Raw genomic sequence first — 23032 nt, forward strand, 5'->3', positions numbered from 1 at the left:
TAAAATTAGGAAACTCTGATCATATATCGGGCTACTGGTGGCCAGGTCAAACACCCTCCCCTTGGAAAACAACAACAACAACAACAACAGAGAAGAGACAGAGAAAAAGGACCTTCTCTCTACACTGAAATTAAGGGAATGTTCCTGGGAAACCACAGGAATCTCTAGATTTATTATCTTTGAGAAAGCAAATCTACTTCAAGGAGAGGAAGACAATGTCCTTATACCTAGTAGTAATAACCTTAGACACGCAGATGGCGCCACCCTTATGACAGAAAGTGAAGAGGAACTAAAAAGCCTCTTGATGACAGGGAAAGAAGAGAGTGAAAAAGTTGGCTTAGAGCTCAACATTCAGAAAACTAAGATCATGGCATCTGGTCCCATCACTTCATGGGAAATAGATGGGGAAACAGTGGAAACAGTGTCAGCCTTTAGTTTTTGAGCTCCAAAATCACTGTAGATGGTGACTGCAACCATGAAAGTAAAAGACACTTAGTCCTTGAAAGGAAAGTTATGACCAGCCTACATAGCATATTGAAAAGCAGAGACATTACCTTGCCAACAAATGTCCGTCTAGTCAAGGCCATGGTTTTTCCAGTGGTCATGTATGGATGTGAGAGTTGGACTGTGAAGAAAGCTGAGCACTGAGAATTGATGCTTTTGAACTGCAGTGTTGGAGAAGACTCTTGAGAGTCCCTTGGACTGCAAAGAGATCCAACCAGTCCAATCTAAAGGAGATCGGTCCTGGGTGTTTATTGGAAGGACTGATGTTGAATCTGAAACTCCAGTACTTTGGCCACCTCATGCGAAGAGTTGACTCATTGGTAAAGACCCTGATGCTGGAAGGGATTGGGGGCAGGAGGAGGAGGGATTGGCAGAGGATGAGATGGCTGGATGGCATTACCCACTCAATGGACATGAGTTTTAATATACTCCGGGAGTTGATGATGGACAGGGAGGCCTGGCATACTGCTATTCATAGGGTCGCAAAGAGTCCGACACTACTGATTGACTGAACTGAACTGAACTGAGTGGTACTCTGGACCAGGGAGGGACATAGGTCTGAAACATTAGTATTCTGGAATTTTTCCCTACGTAATTTTCTTTAGCTGAAAGTGCCTTGCTCAGAAAACCTGAACCAAGCAGAATGTGAGTCAAGTATGGAAAACCATGTCTTTGGCAAATAGTGTCAATCCTTTGGCAAATAGTTTCTAGTTTCTACACTCCTTTATAACATCTTCCTATATAAAAACTTATACTTTATTGAGTAACTCAATCAAAATTTTCCTTAGAGTTTCCTTTGATGTCAAAGCAGTCTTACCACAGCTATGTAATAAAACTTACTCATTTTCCTTTGTAATAGTTTCACTTGTTTGTTAACTTATGCATTTATGCATTTTAACTTTTTAATGTTTATTTTATCTAAAATTAGTTTTTGTGTTAAGGTAACATTCCAAGTGGGTGATTTATTTTATTGCCAGTGAATTTGAGGTTCTTTCTTCATTGCAAAAGATCTGGAAACAGAGCTGAGAGGTAAAGGAACTAAAATGATTAAAGTTCATTTAAGCAAGCATACATTCTCCCAGGGACAGCCGTTGGGCAGGTGAGGAGCTGTCACCCTGGGCCTCTTTGGCAAGCCAGTTATGAGGAGCATACAAGTGAAGGGGCACAATATTAACTGGGGAAGGATATGTTTGGGGGCTGACTTCCCTGATTTTTCATTCTAGTTGACTTCTCTGAGGGGAGGAGTGATTTCTGTCCACATTAGCTTAGAATAGAAGTGTCATGGCATTGGTGCATGATGCATACTTCTTATCTGTAAGGCTAATCCTATTGTAATGAGAGCACAATGAGCAAAATGTTACATTTGTATGCATTTCCCCAATTTTTTTTGGTCTGATACTTGGACACTTATAAACCAAAATGTGTGGTTTCCTATCAGCCTGCATGTTCCTGCTTTCCTTTGTCTGTCTGTGTGTGTTTGTGTGTGTGTGCTCAGTCCCTCAGTCACGTCCAAGTCTTTGGGACCCCATGGACTATAGCACACCAGGCTCCTCTGTTCATGGAATTTTACAGGTAAGATTACTAGAGTCAGATGCCATTTCTTTCTCCTGGGATCTTCCTGCCCAGAAACTGAACCTATATCCCTTGTGTCTCCTACATTTCAGGTGAATTATTTGCCACTGCACCTGTGAAGCCCCTTGTCTGACTATAGACCCCTGCTATTTACCAGATGTGTGATTTCCTTCCACTTGGCCCCTGCCCCAACATCTCATATCTAGCTGCTTGCCTGCTGTTAACAATTGTGTCACTATGTTTATTTGAATATTCTATTATTTTTTCACTAGTTGAAATTCTGTAAGTCTCAAAGAATAACTGTGTATACAAACAGACACACCCATGCATACTTCTGACTAATTGTAAAGTTTATTTTCTACTTCACTAATCATCTGACTACCTTTTAGAATGGCTTTACCATTTACTATATTTAATATTTTGTTGTTCCTGTCCAGTCGCCCAGTTATGTCATGTCCAACTCTTTGTGACTCCATAGACTGCAGAAGGCCACGATTCCCTGAGCCTCACCATCTCCCAGAGTTTGCCCAAGTTCATGTCCATTGCATCTATGATGCCATCTAGCCATCTCATCTTCTGACACCCTCTTCTCCTTCTCATTAATATTTAGTAATATTTAAATTGTTTTGTTGAAATATCGAGAAAATAGATTCTATCTGCACAAAGTGTTTATGCAGGTCATAACAAAGTATATATATATATATATATATATATATCTTTATAAATAGAATATAATCCTTGAAAAGTCAGTAAGAATTGGATTGAGCACATAAGTGGAAGGATTTGCTACCGATCTTTGGAGGCCTCAGCCTACAATAGCTTGGAGCAGGTCTTGGGTTCCCAGCCAGATGTTGGAGCTAATTTGCAGTGGTGAAAACACCAAATCCTAGCCACAAGACCAATGATCAGTGCCAAAGGCCCTGGTCCCTCAGATTTGTGGAAAAGAATCACCACAAAGATGGAAACTAGTGAAGCAAGAAAAGTATTTATTAAGAGGAAAAAGGTATAGTACATGTGGATAGGCACATGGGCAAACTCAGAGGGAGATTCCCAGAGTTGTGTCCATGTGGCACTTTTAATCACTTATATGGGGCATTTCTTCCAGTTTCCCTCTGGTCAGTCATTTTAATTTTCCTGGTTCACAGTCTGTAATTGGTGTATCTCAGGAACCTTCATGTCTACTCACTCACCTCGTAGCCAAGATGAATCCTACCTCATAGGAGTCTGTGTAGAGCATCCTTTGATGTTGCTCCCCCTTTGGCCTGCAAGGAGTCTTTTCTGCACGTGTGTGGTTGGGAAAGTCTCCAGACTTTGGAATGAGAGATATGTGGTCTGAGCAGGGCCTAGCCTCCTCCCTTGATTTTCCTCGTATTCATGTATTAAACTTTTAGTAAAGAGATAATGGATCTCCAATTTCTTTACCCTGAGAGGGAGCATCGACCTCCTACCTGCTTATATTAGGCAAAAAATGCCTTTTTTCCTCAAGTAGAAAAAAATAAAAGTAGGTAAAAGGTCTAAGTTTTCAACTTGCTTGGATTTTGAAGACTTGTCTGCTGATGGATTCTGCATTACATGAGGTTGCTATTATTTTGCAAGCACTGATCAACTTGATTTTCCCTATTCTTCTAAATTCTGATTTCTAAAGCCTTCCAGTAAATTATTTTTATACATTGTCACTTTTGATCATTATTATATTTTTATTGCTCATTTAGTTTTATGACATTCACATTTTTTCATTAACTCTCTTAAAAATTTATACTGTTGTTCAAAACAATGATATCACTTACTTTTGCCTACCTAGTATCCCTCTTCTGGTAATGACACTTAAATTTTCCTTTGGGAAACTACCCTTTTTTCCTTTCTTATAGTTTTAACTTAATGATCAAACAATGTTTCCTTCTTTTTTCAGTCTAAACAATAAATGTTTCTTATAGGAATTGATTCTGGTTAGAAGAATGCAATTAAAAGATTGTTCATTAATGACAACATCCCAGAAACTATACTAGCTCTCATTATTTCTGAGACAGAATTCTGTAGTTTTTTTTTTTTCTTCTTCTTCTTCTTCTTCATCCTTTCATTGTGTGAGTTACCCTATAGATTTACTGAATTTCTTTTATTGTAGCCATTACCCAATGGCAACTATTGTTGTCTGCAATCATTGTGGTCTTTCCTGATGGCAATAGAGAACAATGTAGAATGAACTAAACCAAAATGATGGAAACAGGTTTTAAATTGCTCTTGAGTTGAGATGGGACAAAATTCAGGGGCAATCTCACTGATTTTCGGGGATGTAAAAGTAACAATCCATGGTAGCTAATTAAGTTATTACCTATGGTCCTACAGATGTCTGTCTACTAATAGGGAAAAACACTGTGCGATTGAACAACTAAATACTTAGAGTGATGTGAAGAGAATGAAAAATTATACCATCATGAGAGAAAAAGATAGTTTAATGATTAAATAGAGAACATAATAATGAGATCTTTAAATTCCCACTCTAACCATAGAAACTTTAAATCATTGTGATAAAAGAATATTATATTTTTTGTAGCTGAGGATAGAAGTCATTGAAAGGAAAAGTCAGTACAAGATTTTTTGATTTAACAAATCAGGTTATCAATTGAATTAAAATTCTTTAAATATTTGGACATGAAATTTAAAGAAATGCAAATAATTAAAATGAAAATATGTGTGTAGATTCAGGAAATACAGTAATGAATTCATATTCAAGGAATAGCCTGAACCCATGAGTTCATTTCCAAGTAATTCCTATCCAACTTTGCTCTTATTATCATCCCTGCAATGCTCCTTGGGCTGGGTGGGAGTATGGCAGGAAAAGTATAATGCCATGTCATTCAATGGCATCTCAACATCTGCTAGTGCATAATTGTCTTTCTTTTATTTTTAAGAACTGAATCCATGGAACTACTAGGACAAGGAAGGGAGTGTTGAATTAACTCCTTTCTTTGATTTCATCTTCTGGGTTTGTGTTCTGCCCTGTTTATTGTTGTAGTAGTAGTTTGTAGGACAAGGGGTGATAGCTGTTGGTAGTATTAATATTTACAGCTCCACCTGACAATGATCACTTTTCAGTTCCATCTGTGCTACTGACCTATTGTACAAATCCTGGCAGTATAGTGAGGATGTATTTGCTGGATTTTGTGAGAACTTTTCAAACACTCCTTGCCAATGCAGATACCTGGTATGAGAGGTGCAGGTAAGCTGTAGCTCTGCCCCCAAAGCAGCCCTAAACTGTGATCCACCTCATGCCACAATGTTTAGCTGTAGTGCTTTTTCCTCCAGTGGATGACCCCTCTGAAGAATAGAAAAAGCATTTTGAGATCTGGATGCCTCCCAAAGACTTCTCATTCCATATGCATTCATGACATTTTACTATGTCAAACAGCAAAAATGTTGCTTGCTGCTATACGTAAACTTTTCTTCTTTTTTCTCTACAACTTCTGATGTTTTTGTGGCTTAGAGATATTCATTTGAGAGACAATTTATAAACTGTAAATTGGGGGAGAAAGAGATGCTGATTCCCTGACAAGGTACTTTTCTCTTTCTCTGATTATGTTTATATAGATAAGGGAGTGATGGAAGATGGGAAAGAATTTAGTTTCTTCTTGAATGCTGCTTTTTGTAAATCCTCAACTGCATTTGCTGATAACCTTTCAAATTAGAAAATGAAGCATATCCTGCTTTTCTTTTTTTCTAGCTATGAGCTAACTACACTCTTGTTCTGCATTACCCTTTAGCAAGAAAAATTGGGAAGAGTTACAAAGTAAGACGCCTCCATGGATCACTACCTTGTCCTGGCAAAGGGGCGTGCATAACTCAAAGAAGCTATGACCTGTGTCACACAGGGCCACTCAAGATGGGCAGGTCATAGCAGAGAGTTCTGACAAAATGTGATCCACAGGAAGAGGAATGGCAAACCACCCGAATGTACTTGCCATGATAACCTCATGAAATGTGTAAAAGGCCAAAAAGAAGGTGTCCCAATATGATACTAGGGAAGAGCAGAGGAGAATTACCAATAGCCCTAGAATGAATGAAGTGGGTGGGCCAAAGCAGATAGGATGCACAGTTGTAGATGTGTCTGGTGATGAAAGTAAAATCTGATGCTGCTAAGTACAATATTGTATAGGAAATTAGAATATTAGGTCCATGAATCAAGGAAAATTGGATATAGTCAAGCAGGAGATAGTAAGAAAAAACATCGACATCTTAGGAATCAAGAAACTAAAATAGACGGGATTGGGATAATTTAATTCAGATGATCTAGTCTTTCCAGTGGTCAGATACGGTTGTGAAAGCTGGACTGGAAAGAAGGCAGAACATTGAAGAATTGATGGCTTCAAACTGTGTTGCTGGTGAAGACTCCTGAATGTTCCTTGGACAGCAAAGAGATCAAATCAGTCAATCTTAAGGAAGATCAACCCTGAATATTCCCTGGAAGGACTGATAATGAAGCTGAAACTCTAGTATTTTGGTCATATGATGCAAAAAAAGATGACTCATTGTAAAAATCCCTGATGCTCAGAAAGATTGAGGGCAGAAGAAGAAGGGGGCATCAGAGGATGAGATGGCTGATGTCCATCAGTGATGGACATCATCACTGATGCAATGGACATGAACTTGAACAAACTCTGGGAGATAGTGAGGGACATGGAGGCCTGGGGTACTGCAGTCCATGAGGCCACAAAGATTCGGACACAACTGGGTGACTGAACAACAACAATCACTGCCACAAATTAAGAAAAGAGTGTATATCTGGAGTTTTTTGTTTGTTTGTTTGTTTGTTTGTTTTAACAAGTGAACACTTTCACAACAAAATTGCAAAAGTAAACAACATCTGAATAACTGTTTGAAGCAAAATGCAGAGTTAAAATGGAGAAGAATGAGGTTTCACTTATAAAATGTAGCAGAAAATTATTAATGTATTTTGTTGACTGCAGGCTTCCCAGGTGGTGCCAATGACAAAGAACCCACCTGCCAATGCAGGAGATGTAAGAAATGTTGGTTCAATCCCTGGCTTAGGAAGATCTCCTGGAAAGGGAAATGGTAACCCACTTCAGTTTTCTTGCCTGGAGAATCCCCATTGACAAAAAATCCTAGTGGGCTACAGTCCATAGGGTTGCAAAGAGTCAGACACGACTGAAATGACTTAACGTATTTTATTGACTAAAGATGCAAAGCAAAGTTAGATTAGCCTGAATTTATCTGTATCAGTATATTGTCTAGAAATCTTGTGGTTCTTTATTTAATTAAAGTTGATTTACAAAAAATACAAAAAATAGTGATTCAATATTTTTTATAACTTTACTGAAAAGTTTTATGAAATATTGGTGTTCTTCCCTGTGTTGTTAAATATGTATTTGTAGCATATTTACTTTAAGGGTACTAGTTTATACTTCTTAATCCCTTAGTCTTATCTTGCTCTTCCCCCCATCTCTCTTACCACTTGTAATCATTAGTAGTTCTCTGGATCTGTGAGTATGTTTCTGTTTTATTATAGTTTTTTTAAGATTACATATATAAGTGATAACATAGAGTATTAATCTTTGTCTGACTTATTTCACAAAACATAATACTCTCTGGGATGTTGCAACAGCATCCATGTTGTTGTAAATGGCAGAACTTCATTCACTTGAGAGAGTGATATTCCTTTGTGTGTGTGTATACATGCATATGATATTATATATAATTTTCTTTATCCATTCATCCATTGATGAGAATTTAGTTTGCCTCCATTTACTAATGTAAATAATACTTTGGTGAAGATACTGCTGCATGTTTCTCTTCTGAACGTGTTTTCATTCTCTTCAGATATACACTCAGGAATTACTGGATCCTATGCTAATTCTATTTTTAGTTATTGACGTACCTTCATACTATTTTCATAGCGGTTAAACCAATTTACATTCCTACCAGCTGTGCACAAGTTTTCCTTTTTCTTCACATCCTCCCCAACATTTGCTACTAGTGAGATATATATATATATATATATATATATATATATATATATATATATATATATGATGGTATCCATTCTGACTGGTATGAAGTAAGATCTCATTGGGAATTCAGTTTGTATTTCCCTGTTGATTCAAGATGTTGAGTAAAATTTAATGTGTCTTTTGGCCATCTGTATATTTTCTTTGGAAAAATGTCTATTTAGGTACTCTGTACATGTTTTGAAGAGTTATTTCAGTGACATTGAGTTATATGAGTGGTTTATAGATTTTGAATATCAGGAATCTGTCAGTCATGGGCTTCCCTTTTGGCTCAGATATTAAGAATTTGTCTGCAATGCAGGAGACCCAGGTTCAATCCCTGAGTCAGGAAGGTAACCCCAGAGAAGGGAATGTCTACCCACATGAGGATTCTTGCCTGGAGAATTCTATGGACAGAGAAGCCCGATTGGATATATTATTTTCAGGTATTTTCTGTCATTCATTAGCTTGTGTTTTCATTTCCCTAATGGTTTCCTTTGTTTTGAAAAATCTTTAAATTTAATTTTGTCTTGTATGATTATTTTAGTTTTTGTGTCATTTGCCTAAGGATACAGAGCTATATGTGTGTGTGCATGCGTGTGTGTGTGTGTCTGTGTGTGTGTGTATATATACATACAGCTTATGTCAAAGGGTGTTCTATGTTTTCTTCTAGGAGTTTCAGAGTTTCTAGTTTTACATTTAGGACTTAAATTCATTTCACGTTTTTGTATCTAGTGTGATAAAATATTTGAATTTTATTCCTTTACTATAGCTCTCCAATTTTCCCAGCAGCACTTGGTTAGGGAAGCTTCCTTTCCTCATTATATGTTTCTGAGTTCTTTGTCATAGGTTAATTGTATCTATATGTGTGGATTTATTTCTGGGCTCTCTATTTTGTTCCATTTATCTATCTGTCTCTTTTTGTGTTAGTGCCATACTGCTTTGATTACTGTAGCTTTGTAATATAATGTGAAGTCAGTGTGATACCTCCAGCTTTGTCCATTTTTCTCAGGATTGCTTTGCTACTGGGGGACACAATTGCTTTAACTATTGTATTTTGTGCAACCCCACATCCAAGGAGCAGTGGCTGCGGGGGTGCAGGAGGGCCTAGAGGAGCGATCCCACACTGAATGTCAGGAAGGGCAGCGGTGAGGAGATACCGCTCATTCAAGGTAAGGAGCAGCGGCTGCACTTTGCTGAGGCAGCCGTGAAGAGATACCCCACGCCCAAGGTAAGACAAACCCAAGTAAGATGGTAGGTATTGCAAAGGGCATCAGAGGTCAGACACACTGAAACCATACTCACAGAAAACTAGTTAATCTAATCACACTAGGACCACAGCCTTGTCTAACTCAATGAAACTAAGCCATGTCCGTGGGGTGACCCAAGACAGGCAGGCCATGGTGGAGAGGTCTGACAGAATGTGGTCCACTGGAGAAGGGAATGGCAAACCACTTCAGTATTCTTGCCTTGAGAACCCCATGAAAAGGCAAAATGACAGGATACTGAAAGAGGAACTCCCCAGGTCATTAGGTGCCCAATATGTTACTGGAGATCAATGGAGAAATAACTCTAGAAATAATGAAGGGATGGAGCCAAAGCAAAAACAATACCCAGCTGTGGATGTGACTGGTGATAAAAGCAAGGTCTGATGCTGTAAAGAACAATATTGCATAGGGACCTGGAATGTCAGGTCCATGAATCAAGGCAAATTGGAAGTGGTCAAACAAGAGATGGCAAGAGTGAACATCGACATTCTAGGAATCAGCGAACTAAAATGGACTGGAATGGGTTAATTTAACTCAGATGACCATTATATCTACTACTGGGGGCAGGAATACCTCAGAAGAAATGGAGTATCCATCATGGTCAACAAAAGAGTCCGAAATACAGTACTTGGATGCAATCTCAAAATGACAGAATGATCTCTGTTCGTCTCCAAGGCAAACCATTCAACATCACGGTAATCCAAGTCTATGCCCCAACCAGTAATGCTGAAGAAGCTGAAGCTGAACAGTTCAATGAAGACTTACAAGACCTTTTAGAACTAACACCCAAAAAAAGATGTCCTTTTCATTTTAGGGGACTGGAATGCAAAAGTAGGAAGTCAAGAAACACCTGGAGTAACAGGCAAATTTGGCCTTGGAATGCGTAATAAGGCAGGGCAATGACTAAGAGAGTTTTGCCAAGAAAATGCACTGGTCATAACAAACACCCTCTTCCAACAACAGAAGAGAAGACTCTACACATGGATATCACCAGATGGTCAACACCAAAATCAGATTGATTATATTCTCTGCAGCCAAAGATGGAGAAGCTCTATACAGTCAACCAAAACAAGACCAGGAGCTGACTGTGGCTCAGATCATGAACTCCTTATTACCAAATTCAGACTTAAATTGAAGAAAGTAGGGGAAACCGCTAGACCATTCAGGTATGACCGAAATCAAGTCCCTTATGATTATACAGTGGAAGTGAAAAATATATTTAAGAGCTTAGATCTGATAGATAGAGTGCCTGATGAACTATGGACTGAGGTTCATGACATTGTACAGAAGACAGGGATCAAGACCATCCCCATGGAAAAGAAATGCAAAAAAGCAATATGACTGTCTAGGGAGGCCTTACAAATAGCTCTGAAAAGAAGAGAGGTGAATAGCAAGGGAGAAATGGAAACATATAAGTATCTGAATGCAGAATTCCAAAGAATAGTAAGAAGAGATAAGAAAGCCTTCTTCAGTGATCAATGCAAAGAAATAGAGGAAAACAACAGAATGGGAAGGACTAGAGATCTCTTCAAGAAAATTAGAGATACCAAGGGAACATTTCATGCAATGATGGGCTCGATAAAGCACAGAAATGGTATGGATCTAACAGAAGCATAAGGTATAAGAAAAATATTCTTAATATTCTTCTGGCAAGAACACAAAAGAATATCTTCAGATATTCTGCTGAAAAGAATACACAGAAGAACTGTACAGAAAAGATCTTCATGACCTGGATAATCACGATGATGTGATCACTGACCTAGAGCCAGACATCCTAGAATATGAAATCAAGTGGCCTTAGAAAGTATCACTACGAACCAAGCTAGTGGAGGTGATGGCATTCCAGTTGAGCTATTTCAAATCCTGAAAGATGATCCTGAGAAAGTGCTACACTCAATATGCCAGCAAATTTGGAAAACTCAGCCATGGCCACAGGACTGGAAAAGGTCCGTTTCATTCCAATCCCAAAGAAAGGCAATGCCAAAGAATGCTCAAACTACTGCACAATTGCACTCATCTCACGTGCTAGTAAAATAATGCTCAAAATTCTCCAAGCCAGGCCTCAGCAATACATGAACTGAGAACTTCCTGATATTCAAGCTGGTTTTAGAAAAGGCAGAGGAACCAGAGTTCAAATTTCCATCATCTGCTGAATCATGGAAAAAGCAAGAGAGTTCCAGAAAAACATCTATTTCTGCTTTCTTGACTATGCCAAAGTCTTTGACTGTGTGGATCACAATAAACTGTGGAAAATTCTGAGAGAGATGGGAATACAGACCACCTGACCTGCCTCTTGAGAAATCTATATGCAGGTCAGGAAGCAACAGTTAGAACTGGACATGGAACTACAGACTAGTTCCAAATAGGAAAAGGAGTAGGTCAAGGATGTATATTGTCACCCTGCTTATTTAACTTCTATGCCGAGTACATCATGAGAAACGCTGGGCTGGATGAAGCACAAGCTGGAATCAAGATTGCCAGGAGAAATATCAATAACCTCCGATATGCAGATGACACCACCCTTATAGCAGAAAGTGAAGAGGAACTCAAAAGCCTCTTGATGAAAGTGAAAGAGGAAAGTGAAAAAGTTAGCTTAAAGCTCAACATTCAGAAAACTAATTTCATGACATCTAGTCCCATCACTTCATGGGAAATAGAAGGGGAAACAGTGGAAACAGTGTCAGACTTTATTCTTTTGAACTTCAAAATAAGTGCAGATGGTGACTGCAGCCATGAAATTAAAAGATGCTTACTCCTTGGAAGAAAAGTTATGAGCAATCTAGATAGCATATTCAAAAGCAGAGACATTACTTTGCTGACTAAGGTCCGTCTAGTCAAGGATATGGTTTTTCCAGTGGTCATGTATGGATGTGAGAGTTGGACTGTGAAGAAGGCTGAGCACCAAAGAATTGATGCTTTTGAACTGTGGTGTTGGAGAAGACTCTTGAGAGTCCCTTGGACTGCAAGGGGATCCAACCAGTCCATTCTGAAGGAGATCAGCCCTGGGATTTATTTGGAAGGAATGATACTAAAGCTGAAACTCCTGTTCTTCGGCCACCTCATGCGAAGAGCTGACTCATTGGAAAAGATTTTTATTCTGGGATGGATTTGGGGCAAGAGGAGAAGGGGATGACAGAAGATGAGATGGCTGGATGGCATCACTGACTCAATGGACATGAATCTGAGTGAACTCCGGGAGTTGGTGATGGACAGGGAGGCCTGGTGTGCTGCCATTCATGGGGTCGCAGAGTCAGACATGACTGAGCGACTGAACTGAACTGAACTGATATATTAGAAGACTGTTTGATCTAGTTCTATGAAAAATGTCATAGGTATTTTGATAGGGATGTTATTAAACCTCCAGATGATATTCCTAGGTATTTTCTTCTTTTCAATGGGATTTAAATGAAGATTTTTTCTTGCTTTCTCTTTTGGTTAATTAAGCGTTAGTGTATAGAAAAACAATTGCCTGCTATATATTAACCTTGTGTCCTGCAACTTTATTGAATTTGTTTTTTTTTTCTGATAGTATTTTTATGGAAACTTCAGGATTTTTGTATATAGTATCATGTCATTTGTAAATAGTGATAGTTTATGTCCTCCCTCCCAAATTGGGTGATATTTTTTGTGTGTGTGATTGATTTCTGACTAGATCTTCCAATACTATGTTAAATAGAAGTGGTGAGAGTGGGCATCCCTTTCATGTTCCTGATTTTAAAGAAAAAGCTTTTAGCTTTTCAACATAGAGTATGATGTTTGCTGTGGGTTTGTAACATATGGTCCCTTTATGTTGAGATTGTTGTTACTTTTGTCGTTTAGTTGTTGAGTCATCTCTATCTCTAAGAAGAGTAGCACGCCAGTCCTATGGGACTTCCCAGGTAAGAATGCTGGAGTGGATTGCCATTTCCTTCTCCAGGGGATCTTCCAGACCCAGGGATTGGACCTGTGTCTCCTGCTTTATATGTGTAATTTTTACCACCGAGCCACAAGAAAGGTCCTATGTTGAGATTTGTTCCCTTCATATCCAATTTTATGAGAGTTTTTCTTAATAGGAATGAATATTGAATTTTGCCAAATGCTTTCTGTGAGTCTACTGAGATGATCATGTGGTTGTCTTTCCTTTCTTTAATGTGATTTCCAACATAGATTGATTTGCAGCTATTGAACCATCTTTATGTTCCTGGAATAAAATCCCACTTGATTATGATTATGATCATTTTTATATATTGCTGAATTCAGTTTGCTAATATTTTGTTGAGTAGTTTTGTACCTATATTCATCAGATGCCTTGGCCTGTAATTTTCTTTTATTCTAGTGTCTTTGCCTGGGTTTGATATCTAGGTAACAATGGCCTTGCATAATTTATTTTGGAGTATTCCTTTGTTTTAAGTTATTTGGTGTAGTTTGAGAAGGATGGGTATTAGCTTTTCTTCATATGTTTGGTAGAATTCCCCTGTGCGGCCATCAGGTACTAGACTTTTGTTTTCTGGGAGTTTTTCAATTAATGATTCAATTTCACTACTATTGGTTGGCATGGTCAGATTATCTATTTCTTTTTGATTCAGTCTTGGGAGATTGTATTTTTCTCGAAACTTGTCCTTTTTTTCTAAGCTTTCCAATTTTTTGCACTATAACTCTTGCTAGTATGATGAACTTTTGTATCTCTGTGTTATGGTTATAATTTCTTCTCTTTCATTTCTTATTTTGTCTTTTTTCTTTTTTTATTGATTAAGTCTGGCTTACCAATTTTGTTTATCATGTCAAAAAATAAGTCTTATTTTCATGTGTTTTCTATTGATATTTTTGTCTCCGTTTTATTTATTTCCCCTGTGATCTTTACTATTTCCTTATTCTCACTGACTTTGAGCCTTGTTTTTTTCTTTTTTTTTTTCTGATTTTTTACATGGTAGATTACATTGTGTCTCTGGGATATTTCATGTTTCTTGAGATAGGACTTTTCACTATAAACTTTCCTCTTAAAACGTCAACTGTGTCCTTAGATTTTGTTTTTGTTTTCATCTGTCTAAAGGTATTTTCTAATTTCCTCTTTGATTTCTTCATTTACTTACTGAGAACTTAGTAGCATGTTGTTTAGTTCCCATGTGTTTTTGCTTTTCCCATTTTTTATTTATTTTTTTCCCTTTTTCATTTTTTCCATTTTTTCCCATTTTTTAATTTAAGCTGTTTCATCCAATAATGTTATATCATTATAATTGAAAATAATGTTTGATATAGTTTATATCCTCTTAAATTTGTTGAGCCTCGTTTTGTGATTTACCATGTGACTTACCTGGAGAATGTTTCATATATACTTGAATGTAACATGTAGTATGCTATTTTTAGATAGAATGTCCTGTATATATTTATGAAATATTGATGGTATAATATGTAAGGTCAGTGTTGCCTTACTGACTTTCATTGTCGATGATGTGTCCTCTGAAGTGAGGTATTAGGAGTCCCTATTATCATTGTATTATTATCAATTTCCCTTTGTGTCTGTTAAAATTTGATTTATATATTTAGGTGTTCCTATATTAGATGTATATATGGTAACTTGTAGACAAAAATATCCTTTTTGTCTTTTGTTTTAAAGTCTACTTTGTATAGTATGTGTTGCCATTGCAATTTTCTTTTTATTTCCATTTTCATTAAGTATATTTTTTCATTTCCTTTCAGACTGTGTTTTAACTGTGAAGTAACTCTCTTGTAGACAGTGTATAAATTTTCTTTCCAATCAACCACCTTATATTCTTTCATTGGCACAGTAGTAATGTACTTATTGCCATTTTGTTGCTTGTTCTTTTTTCTTATTTTTTGGTAAATTTTCTCTGGTTCTTTTCTTGTTATTTTAGTCTCTTCCCTTGTGATTTATTTCCTTATTTATAATTCCTTTCTAAAATTCTCCCTAGGTTCATTTACTTTCTCTCCAAGTTCAGTTAGTGTCCTTATTACTAATGTTTTTAATGATGAATTATCTCTGCTTCTTTCAGGTTTTTATTATTATTTTTTTTTATTTTGTGTTTTCTTTCATTTGAAGCAAACTCCTCTGTCCTTTCATTTTTCTTAACTTTCTCCATGTCTATGAAATTAAGTGAAACATTCAACTACCCCTGCCTTGAAGGAGTGTCATTCTGTAGGAGCATCCCTATGCAGTTTGCATGTACCTACTGGCTTTGGTGGGAGAGCTGGATCTGAAGTGAGTGTGGCTCACATCTTTCCCTGGGATTTACTGGTGATTATCACCTTGGTGGGAGGTGAGGCTGATGTTGGAGAGACTAGAGACAGAACCAGGTGTGAGAATGGGCTTCTTTTCTACTCAGTTGCTGTCAGTGCCCTAACCAGGGGTAAATTGATGTCCAAAGTGCTGAAACAGAAGTCCTGAGAGTAAGGGCAAAATTGGCTACACCCCTCTAGATGCATGATGTCCCAGCAATGGAAATTTTGATCTCGTGGACAACAGCACTGGGGCGACAGAGGCTAAATCAGGCCCCTGATGTGACCAGGGTGTGCACTGGAATAGTCCAAGAAAGCCAGTCAGAGTCCCAGGCAGTTCCCCATCAGTTGCTTCCATGTGAGAATTGTCAACAACTGCCTTTGCCCTATCAGGTCTGAGCTGGCTCTGTTCTCTGTACGTGTGTACTATCTCCTTGGCAACATTGGTCTTTACTATAGTGGAGAGCTGTGCCAGACAAGAGAGGCTGGGGCATATGCTGAGGCAGGCTTGGTGAGTCATATGGAGCTTCAGTCTTTTCCCTGGGTGGATCCTCATGCCTGTTATAGTCCCATCCTCTTCTCTGTGACTGATAGGGTTGTGAGTTCAGACACAATTTCTTCTCCTCAACGTCTGACAAGATTCTGTGTGAATATCTCCTTACAGCTTAGATTGTAGAATAGCCCTCTTGCTCATTTCCAGATTGATTTGCTCCACAAGCAAATGCATTTTGATGTGTTTGTTAGGGGTGGATGAAATCAGGGTCTTCCTACTATACCATCTTGATCTTTCTCCCTCCTGTGGTGACTTAGTTTTCTAATGTAAACCTGTATGCAATTTTGGTGATTAAATGACATTGAACAGATAGAAATCACATGATAGAGTATACTGGGATTCAGAAATATCTAATTCCAAATTCAGAGAGACAGAAATGCTGGATATACTTTAACATATTAATTTAAAATATTACCTATTTATATTATCTGAGATATATTAGAATAAATTCCCTTCACCAGGATGTTTAAGACAAGATCTGCAAGAAAAGCACAGACTGCACAAAATGCATTCATGAATGATGTACTAAAGAGTTTCAGTTGAAATGGGCTCTCTGATTTTAGTGTGGCTGGATGAATCACAAACATCAGAGTCCAGGTATAAGAGGCATAGAAATGTTTAAAAAGAAGCAAAGCTAATATGATTAACATGTGGCTACAAGAACATGTCCAGTCATCCAATATCCAAGAATAGTCAAACCTTGGAAGTCTCTGAGAAATTTCAATTAATTATGAATCCATAGGAAATAATTATTAAGTAACTTTGTAATGAATTATTTACTTTATGTATCAAAGTAAATTTTACTATTATAAGTTTTCCTATTTTACTATTACTATTAATAGTATATTTCACTACTTATATTACTATTAGTAAATTTCATTTTATTTATTTATTTTACTATAGTAAATAAAATAAAATCTGATTATGTTTTATTATATAATATAGCTAACAAAAGCCTGACTTAGTACTTAGGAGACAGAGTCCCAATGTTTCCTTAAATATATTTATCTGTGTCATGACATATATCTGTGTCAGGAAAGAAACAGCAATGACAGCTCAATGCCACATGTCCATATTGTGATGTTTCATTCAAAGCTAGGACAAAAGAACCAAAGATATTGCATTTATTTACTTGCCTAATAAAAGCTTTGAGAAATGGAAAATATACAGAATGGTTGAGAATTATTGAACATTTGGTCTCAGTTCAATTGAGTCACTCAGTCGTATCCGATTCTTTGCAACCCCATGGAATGCAGCACGCCAGCCTTCCCTGAGTATTGCCAAATCCTGGAGCATACTCAACCCCATGTTCATCATATTAGTGATGAACATCATATCGTTCAACCATCTAATCCTCTGTCATCCCTTTCTCCTTCCGCCTTCAATCATTTCCAGCATCAGGATCTTTTCCAGTGAGTCAGTTCATTCTATAGGGTGGCCAAAGTATTGGAGTTTCAACTTCAGTATCAGCCTTTCCAAGGAATTTTCAGGACTGGTTTCCTTTAGGATTGACGGGTTGTGTCTCCTTGAAGTCCAAGGGACTCTCAAGAGTCTTCTCCGATACCACAGTTCAAAAGCATCTATTCTTTGGTGCTCAGCTTTCTTTAGAGTTCAACTCTCACATTCATATATGACTACTGTAAACTGTAGTCATATGAAAAACTGTAGCTTTGACTAGATCGACTTTTCTTGATAAATTAATATCTCTGCTTTTTAATATGCTGTCTAGGTTGGTCATAACTTTTCTTCCAAGGGGCCTTTCAATTTCAGAGCTGCAGTCACCATTTGCAGTTATTTTGGAGCCCCCCAAAATAAAGTATGTCACTATTTCCACTGTCTCCCCATCTAGTTGCCATGAAGTGATGGTACCAGATGCCATGATCTTAGCTTTCTAAATGTTGAGTTTTAAGCCAGCTTTTTCACTCTTGTTATTCACTTCCAGTAAGAGGCTCTTTAGTTCTTCTTTGATTTCTGACATAAAGATGGTATCATCTGCATATCCGAGGGTATTGATATTTCTCCTAGCAATCTTGATTCCAGCTTATGCTTCATCCAGCCTGGCATTTCACATGATGTACACTGCATATAAGTTAAATAAGCAGGGTGACAATATACAGCCTTGATGTACCCCTTTCCTGATTTGGAACCAGTCTGTTGTTCCATCATGTCCAGTCCTAACTGTTGCTTCTTGATCTGCATACAGATTTCTCAGGAGGCAGGTAAGGTGGTCTTGTACTCAGGAGGCAGGTAAGGTGGTCTTGTATTCCCATCTCTTAAAAACTTTTTCCATAGTTTGTTGTGATCCACACAGTAAAAGGCTTTGGCAGAGTCAATAAAGCAGAAATAGAATTATTTGGGGAAACTCTTGTGCTTTTTCACTGATCCAACGGATGTTGGCAATTTGATCTCTGATTCCTCTGCCTTTTCTAAAACCAGCTTGAACAACTGGAATTTCATGGTTCACATACTGTTGAGGACTGGCTTGGAGAACTTTGAGCTAGCGTGTGATATGAGTGAAATTCTGCCATAGTTTTAACATTCTTTGGCACTGCCTTTCTGTGGGATTGGAGTGAAAACTGACCTTTTGCAGTCCTGCGGCCACTGCTGAGTTTTCCAAATTTCCTGGCATATTGAATTCAGCACTTTCACAGCATCATCTTTTAGGATTTGAAATAGCTCAACTGGAACTCCATCACCTCCACTAGCTTTGTTCATAGTGATGCTTCCTAAGGCCCACTTGACTTTATATTCCAGGATGTCTGGTTCTACGTGAGTGAGTACACCATCTTAGTTACCTGGGTCATGAAGATCTTTTTTGTATAGTTCTTTGTGTATTATTGTCACCTCTTCTCAGTATCTTTTTCTTCTGTTAGGTACATACCATTTCTATCCTTCATTGTGCCCATCTTTGCATGAAATATTCCCTTGATATGCATAATTTTCTTGAAGAGATCTCTAGTCTTTCCCATTCTATTGTTTTCCTCTGTTTCTTTGTATTGATCACTGAAGAAGTCTTTTTTTGTTGTTGTTGTTTTTAATTTTTCCTTGCTCTTCTTTGGAACTCTGCTTTCAAATGCATATATCTCCCTTTTTCTTTGCCTTTCACTTCTCTTCTTTTCTCAGTTATGTGTAAGGCCTCCTCAGACAACCATTTTACTTTTTTTTTTTTTTTTTGAGAATGGTTTTGATCACTACCTGCTGTACAATGTCATGAACCTCCATCTATAGTTTTTCAGGCATTCTGTTTATCAGACCTAACCCCTTGAATCTATTTGCCACTTTCACTGTATAATTTTAAGGGATTTGATTTAGTTCACCCATGAATAGTCTAGTGGTTTCTCCTACTTTCTTAAATTTCAGTCTGAATTTTCCATTAAGGAGTCACGATCTGGGCCACAATCTGCTCCCTGTCTTGTTTTGATGACTGTATAAAGCTTCTCAATATTCTCAAAGAATATAATCAATCTGATTTTGGTATTGACCATCTAGTGATGTCAATGTGTACTAACTTCTCTTGTGTTGTTGGAAGAGGGTGTTTGCTCTGACCAGTGAGTTCTTTTGGCAAAACTCTCTTAGCTTTTGATCTGGTTCATTTTGTACTCTGAGGCCAAATTTGTTCTAGTTCATTCCCCTATAATGAAAAGGATGCCCATTTTGGGTGTTAGATCTAGAAAGTCTTGTAGATCTTCACAGAACCATTCAGCTTCAGCTTATTCAGCATAACTGGTTAGGGTATAGACTCAAATTACTGTAATACTGAATGGTTTGCCTTTGAAATGAGCAGAAATCATTCTGTCATTTTTGAGATTGTATCCAAGTACTGCATTTCAGACGTTTTTTGTTGACTATGAAGGCTACTCCATTTTTTCTAAGTGATTCTTGCCCACAGTAGTAGGTATAATGATCATCTAAGTTAAGTTCACCCATTCCAGTCCATTTTAGTTCACTGATTCTTAAAATGTTGATGTTCATTCTTGCCATCTCCAGTTTGACCACTTCCAATTCCTTGATTCATGGACCTAATATTCCAGGTTCCTATGCAATATTGGGCCTAATATACCATTAATACTTGGGTATCTAAAGCTACACTGTGGCCTGCTGGTGTGCATAGAGCTCGTAAGCCTAAAGGTATAAATGGATTTTACATGGGTGGTATATTTTAGGTACAGGTGAATCCAAGTGTCCATAGTGACCACTTTTTCTTACCCTAAAATTCATAGTCATAATTAATATATTCTCAAAACCTTTAATATTTTTCTGATACCTGGATATTGATATTTATATGTATATATCAATATAAATGTTGATTTCTATTTAGGACAGGGGTTAAATGGTAGTTAGTGATTGTACCCTTTCTTTAAAAATAGTTAACTAATGAGTTAGCTAATTTCATTCCTAAAAAAAATTGCTCAAAAATTCAACCATCAATTCAACCTGAAATTATTTCTATCATGGCTCTTTTGAACCCAATGGAAAATCTGATACTTTGGGGAAAATCACATGTGTTTCTTATAAGCTTAATTGAGTTTTGACCCTAATTGGAGTGTGTTAAATAATGTATTTAATCTAATTATTATACTTGCCCCTTGAACGTATAGGATGGTTGCTTTGTCATCTTCCTTTTATCCATGCAGGTTGTGTGGTCAACTGTGAGGAAATATGAAGCAAAATACATTTAGTCCTTAATGTAAAACAGTCATTACAATCTCTTGTATCTTTTTTTTCTGCTTACAGGACTGGAGTCAAGTACTCTAAAATGGTAGGGTCATGTGATGGAAGAAACCTTAGATCCATGAGTACATCAACTGAGTGGCTATAGCTACTCAGGAAATTCAGTAAACTAGGATCATCTGCATCAGATTATGTGTGATCAAGAAAGAAATCTTACCACGTAAAATAACTGGAATTCGAGGATATTTGTTAAATTATATCATGTTGACTACTTCTCAGTTCCTTACTATGGTTACTAAATTCATCTCATAGTGATATTTTTGCTTTTATTACATTTTCACTCTATTCATACTAAAGACAACAAATATTAAACATTTATAGATTCTCATGAGGGATATTTCCATTTTTCCTCAAAGGAACATCTGCTGTCTGGTTTGCTATGTATAAGGCATGCTTCAAAAAACTTGGCCATCTTACAAGTTTAATAGGTCATCACAGTATCCCACATGACTGATGAAATCATACTGATGATTCCTAGAGACCAGGAAATAGTTAATACCTAGTATGGCTTGGAAAGACACGGAGCTTTTGAAGATGGGAAATAACACCCCCCCACACACACACACACAAACACACACACACACACACAAATTCTCAGACTTGCTACCTAAGTGGGATTTCTCACAGTTCAATGATGTAGACTTTCAAGAAAGTGCCACTGAATTGAAGGGAAGAAATTCTACAGTTTTAGACCAAAATTATTATTTGTAGCTCCTTTATGGAGTCCTTTGATATTGTGGAAAACATATAAATATTTTAGCACTCTTGTTTTACCTCATTTACAGTCAAACAAAAATACAGTAACTTTAAGTGCAGACCATCTTGAGGAAAGACATACTGGCTACTTTTGACAGCAGGATTAATGGATTTGCCTCTTGATCTTCTAGGTCCATGAGAACCCAGATAGGAGGACATTCTCATCACCTATGTGCTTTCTTTCAACAAAACAGCCCTACAATCTTTTTCTTCTTATCAGTTTACCAGTGGTGTTACTGCTTATCAGGGAATGAGAAATCCTATAAAGTCATATCTTTGTGATGCATAGACCATTCCAAAGGCCACAGTACATTGACAGTTAGATTTGAAAATACTACCAAAATTTGTCAAAATGTCCTTGTTTTATTTTTTTTAAGCATGCATATCAGTATCTGTACAAAATTTTGGATTTGTTCAATTATTCAGTGTTTGTTTCCCCAAATGGAAAACAAATCATACCTTGAACAGAGTTCTGATTTATTTCTCTCACCACTATCCTAATTGTTCCTATAACAATGTCTGACGTATACTGGGGTCCAACTAATATTTCATGAATGAAGGTTAATTGGTCTATGATTCTGGCAAATATTTTTTCAAATTCATTTGCATATGAGGAAGTATTCTGTAATTTAAATGCTTCTGAGTAATTTTCCTTATTTTTAAAATCTGTTTTTCTTTCTTCATCTGTTCCTTTCTTCTTTTCTTCACCTCTCTCTTGCTTATTCATTACTAATATGAAACTGTTGCCCTCCTATAGAATATTCTAATCAGTATCCATTGTAATTGGTCATTACCCTAGATGTAAAAATGAAAAAAAAAATAATGTTTTCATTCTCCCCATGCATATATCTACCCTTTAACACATGTTCACTATATGGGGACTTGCACAAACAGTTCGAAATTAATGTACTGTAATAGATCTCATCACAGTTCTCCTAGTGATCTCATTTGGCTTATATTCTCAAATAATAGCACCACAGAAATACTCTCTTTCCAACTTTTTCACACCCACACTGGACTGTGTGTTCTCTTAAAACATTTGTGTGATTGTCCTCGTCTCTTTGTTCTCTCATTAGTTTAGACACTCATTCTTCTCTGCCTTGCTTGCCTGGTGTCTGAGCTGGTGAAGAATTTGCTTGCAACGCGGGAGACCTGAGTTTGATCCCTGGGTTACAAAAATTCCCTGGAGAAGGGAAAGGCTACCCAGTCCAGTATTCTGGCCTGAAGAGTTCCATGGATTGTATAGTCCATGGGATCACAAAGAGTCTTACAAAACTGAGTAACTTTCACTTTTACTTTCCTCCTTCTCCAGAATATTGTAATATATTTCTAACTTGTTTTGCTTTTCACTGTTATGAAGTTCTCTGAACAAGTGTTTTCGATTGAACTTTTCAGAACTATGTTTCTAGGAAATGATCTAAAAATAAACAAATGAG

This window comes from Ovis aries, chromosome 9 (genome assembly GCF_016772045.2).
Source record: "Ovis aries strain OAR_USU_Benz2616 breed Rambouillet chromosome 9, ARS-UI_Ramb_v3.0, whole genome shotgun sequence".
NCBI classification, from domain to species: Eukaryota; Metazoa; Chordata; class Mammalia; order Artiodactyla; family Bovidae; genus Ovis; species Ovis aries.